Genomic DNA, 5,000 nt, shown 5'->3' with positions numbered 1-5,000 from the left:
TCCTCCTCCTTCTCCCGTTTCTGTCCATCCCTATTTCCCTTCCTACCATTCTCCCTTCCCCCCCCTCCTTCCCTTTTCTCTTCACTACTCCTTCCCCCCTCTCTTTTCCCTCTCCCTTCCTCTTCCTTCCCACTCTACCTCCTTCCTTTTCACTCTTCCTCCCTCCCCCCCTCCCTCCCTCCCTCCCTCCCTCCCTCCCTCCCTCCCTCCCTCCCTCCCTCCCTCCCTCCCTCTCTCCCTCTCTACCTCTCTCCCTCTCTCCCTCTCTCCCTCTCTCCCTCTCTCCCTCTCTCTCCCTCTCTCTCCCTCTCTCTCTCCCTCTCTCTCACTCTCTCTCCCTCTCTCTCCCTCTCTATCCCTCTCTCTCCCTCTCTCTCTCTCTCCCTCTCTCTCTCTCTCTCTCTCTCTCTCTCTCTCTCTCTCTCTCTCTCTCTCTCTCTCTCTCTCTCTCTCTCTCTCTCTCCCTCCCTCCCTCCCTCCCTCCCTCCCTCCCTCCCGCCCTCCCTCTCTCTCCCTCCCTCTCTCTCCCTCTCTCTCTCTCTCTCTCTCTCTCTCTCTCTCTCTCTCTCTCTCTCTCTCTCTCTCTCCCTCCCTCCCTCCCTCCCTCCCTCCCTCCTCCCTCCCTCCCTCCCTCCCTCTGTCTCGCTCGACCTGCCCACACATCGCACGATCGACCCCGTTTGACCTTCGCCAGTTCTAGGGAGGAGGGGGAGGGGGAGAAAGGGGAGAGGGAGAGGGAGGAGAGGGAGAGGAGGAGAGAGAGAGGAGGAGAGGGAGAGGAGGAGAGGGAGAGGAGGAGAGGGAGAGGAGGAGAGGGAGAGGAGGAGAGGGAGAGGAGGAGAGGGAGAGGAGGAGAGGGAGAGGAGGAGACGGAGAGGAGGAGAGGGAGAGGAGGAGAGGAGAGGAGGAGAGGGAGAGGAGGAGAGGGAGAGGAGGAGAGGGAGAGGAGGAGAGGGAGAGGAGGAGAGGGAGAGGAGGAGAGGGAGAGGGAGAATGGGGAGAAGGTGGTAGGGAGGGAGGGGATCTGTCGCGTGGAAATCGGTGCCCCTTTATCAAACCGCCGATAAGAGGCCGATGATGACTAAGCCGATTAAGCCGAACGAAAGCGGCCGTCGGATCAGGTCAAGGGAGCGGGTCATCAGGTCAGCCGGGTCTTCAGATATGGAAGATTTGTTCAATAATCTATGGGACATTTTGTTAGTTAAAGTGTTGTAAGATAAGGATATATATGTTGCGAAACGTAAAGGAGTGACTTCAAAGCTAATTGCGTTGTGTAAGTCATTTAGAATATGAATTTCAGAATAAATGTAGTATGTTTTAATGTGAATTTATGAGGGAAACATAACGTGTGAGTTGGATTAAATGATGCACGGTAGGTTTTATTAGATATGAAGTTCTATCAACTAAAATAATGTGATACAAAGGATACGGTGTAATAGTGACCTTGTCTGTGTGATTGGGGGGGGGGGGGGGGTATAAGAGGTCGAAATGGACCAATAAAAAGAGGGGAAGACGGAGGGAATGAGTGAGTGTGTGAGTGAGTGAATGAGTGCGTGAGGAATGGTAAGCGAGTGGGAGGGAGAAAAGAGAGAGAGGATGGCGTGGGATGGGAAAAGAGATAACGAAGGAAGGGAAGAGGCGTTGGTGTTGGGGGGGGGAAGGGGGAAGGGGAGCAGGGAGAGGGAGGGGGAGGACGGGGATGGGGAGAGAGAGCGGGGAGTGGGAGGAAGAGCAGAGAAGGGGAGGGAGAGGTGTGAGGGGGTTGAAGGGAGGGGTCGGGGAGTGAGGGGAAGGCGGGGGAGTGAGGGGACAATTCTGGGGACGAGTTTAGCTGTGCTGGAATATTCTAGCGAGCAGGAGAGGCGGCACAACAATTGATGCAGCAGGACAGGTGGATGCCATCAGGTCTTTTATTTCATTTTATTTTTTCGTTTCGCAAATTGGAGAAGACTTTTTTTCAGAGGAGAGAGGGCGAGATTAAGAAGAGGAAATCACAGATCTTACGATGAAAATACAATGTCGACTTTTGCTAGATATTTGATACAATTATTAACACCGAGTTACACCGGGCGTGGAACATAACGCGGAGGGCGTAGCACCACGTAACATTATTTTATCATATTTATCACCCTGATTAAGAACGCTGTGTTGTAATCTCCAGTTAATAACGCAATAAATAGTAATCTTGAAAGCATTATAAGTATACTGACGGATGAAGCGTAATGCCTGGAAGAAGGAATGAACATGAAACCAGTAACACCAAATAACACTGAACAACACCAGTCAAAATGAGGAACGTGAAATGAGTAGCACCGAATAATACCAGCTGAGATCAGTCATTTAAGACGCATAAGAACAAAATAACATCAACCCAAATAAGTCTGAATTCGTAATACCAAGACGAAAGCTAGCAGCGTGGGACAAGTAACACCGAGGCAGCACCGCCGGGAGCCACCACAGAGGGAATCCCAGGGTGCCGCTCGGGAAACACCGGCGGAGAGGCACTGACTGGGGTGTGGCGCCGCGGCAGAGAAGCCCGAAAGGAGCAGGACGGGCGGCGTGTGGCACTGCTGATAACGCACCTGTTTCCGTGGCACTGGCGGCGAGGGTGGCACAGGGAGATGCCTGATGGATGGGGGGAGTTGAAAGGGGGTGGAATTGTGGTTTTTAGGTTTGGTTTGCGTGTTTTAACTTCTTTCTTTCTTCTTCTTGTTCTTTTTCTCCTTCTTCTTCTCCTCCTCCTCCTCCTCCTCCTCCTCCTCCTCCTCCTCCTCCTCCTCCTCCTCCTCCTCCTCCTCCTCCTCCTCCTCCTCCTCCTCCTCCTCCTCCTCCTCCTCCTCCTCCTCCGAAATCTGATACTAATGAATTATTGAAGATTATCTGCAGAGCCTCGACGCGGTCATTTTCTGGGGCGAGGCGTGTCTTATCGGCTTCGATTTTGACGTTTGCTAATCCTGGCGGGGGGGGGGAGATAACAGGAGGGGAAGAGGAGGAAAAGGAGGAAGAGGGAGAGGGGGAGGGGAGGGGGAGGGGGAAAAGGGGGAAAAAGGGAAGGGAGGGGGGAGGGGAGGGGAGGGGAAGGAGAGGGAGAGGGAGGGAGAGGAAAGAAAGGATGAGGTTAAGGGAGGGGAAGAGGAGGAAGTGGAAGAGGGAGGGTTTAAGGGAGAAGGAGGGAAGAGGGAAAAGAAAAAAAAAAAAGAGAAAGAGAACGAGAGCAAAGGTTTGGGATAGAAAGAAAAACAAAGGAAGAGAAATATCCAGACCATCTGACCTCAGCGACAGTCACGGCGTCGTGTCAGCCGTGGCGTGGTGTCAGTCAAGCGGGGGAAAGGGGGGGAGGGAGAGGGAGAAGAGGGGGGGCCAGACGCGAGGCTCCGTGTCATGCGTGGTTATACTTAGTGCAACAGGTGGGCGGCGGGCGGTGGGCGTGTGGGAGAGGGGTTGGGAAGAGGGAAGGGGGCGGCCGGGGGGTAGGGACCGTGATATGAAGACTCCCCACCTCCCCCTTCCCCGCATGCCCTCCCACTCCAACCTTTTCCCGGGCCCCCCACCCCCGTTGATTCGTCATTGTCCGTCGGATCGAAGAGTCTGTCAGTCATCAGTCAGGCGGCGGATAGAGGCTTTGGCTTTTATCTATCGGTGCATGGGAGATGCTCATGGCAGGTGCTGCTGGAGGTGTATTTTGGTGTGTTTATTTTTATTATTTTTTTTTTTTTGTGTTTATTGTTTGTTTTTTGGTGTATTTGTGTTTTAGGGGATTTGTGTTTGTTTGTTTTGTTTGTTTCTTTCTTTGTGAGGGGAGGAAAGAACGAAATATCGTTGAAGGAGGATTCGTCACCTTATTTCCCACCCCTTGGTTTCCCCCCCTCCCCCCCACTTCGCCTTCCGCTTCTCCCTCCCCCTTCCTTCTCTTTCTCCTCCTTTCTCTCCCATCTCCACTGTACTCTTCTTTTCCTTCCCTTCTCCTTTCGTTCTCTTCTCCTTATTCCCTCCCCCCTTCTTTCCTTCTCTTCTCCTTATTCCCTCCCCTCCTCTGTTTTCCTTCTTCAACATCTATACTCGCATTTCATTCCTTTCCTTTCCTCACTTCCCATCTCGCCTCCCCCTCTTCTTCCCCTCCCCCTCCCCCTCTCCTCTTCCCTCTGTCTTCCCAACCTTACCTCCCTCTTCCTCTTCCTCCCTCCCCACCTCTTCCCCCCTTTTCCACCACTTCTTTCCCCTCCCTCCCTTCCCAAACTTTTCCCCCTTCCTCCCCCTCTTTCCCCCCTCCCCCTTCCTTCCCCCCCTCTATCCTCCTTCCTCCCCCCCCTCCCCCCCCTCCCGGCCACGTGTGTCTGAAAGCGCTCGTCACGATAACGGGTATTGATCCTCAGGCGAGAGAGCGAGACTGTTTCGGGGGAAGATTTTTCGCTTCGGGTTGTATTTGTTTTATTATTTTTTGTGTGTGTAATTGTTTTTCGTGCTAGTTTTTAAGCAGTTATTTTGTTTTGGTGTTGTTGTTTTGTTTTATTTACTTGCATCCTTTTTGTAAATTTAGTTTTTTTGTGTTAGTTTTTAGGACTTTGTTCCGTCCATCTGCCGTGGGCATAGGGGGAATTGTTCGTTTATCGTTATTGTTGTTCTTAATGTTCATATTGTTGTTCTTATTGTTCTTATTGTTGTTCTTAATGTTCTTATTGTTCTTATTCTTGTTGTTCTTTAGTGCTAGCAGTAAGGGCTGTATTCTATTTATTTATATCGATGTTCTTCTTGTGCAGATTCGTTCCCCAAATATCAGTCGCCCCTAACCCAGTCTCTCACCTCCTGCCTCTCCCGTCTCCTCTCTCTTCCTCACCTTCTCGGGGCTATTATGCGATATATCTTGCTTTGCATCCCGAGCGGAACTCCCCCCCCCCCCCCATCTACGCATTTTTGTCACATCACTCGGTGTCATAATTTCCGGATTTCCCCCCCACCCTCCTCCTCCTCCTCCTCCTCCTCCTCCTCCTCCTCCTCCTCCT

This window comes from Penaeus chinensis, chromosome 14 (assembly GCF_019202785.1).
Source record: "Penaeus chinensis breed Huanghai No. 1 chromosome 14, ASM1920278v2, whole genome shotgun sequence".
NCBI classification, from domain to species: Eukaryota; Metazoa; Arthropoda; class Malacostraca; order Decapoda; family Penaeidae; genus Penaeus; species Penaeus chinensis.
This window is presented reverse-complemented; position numbering follows the sequence as displayed.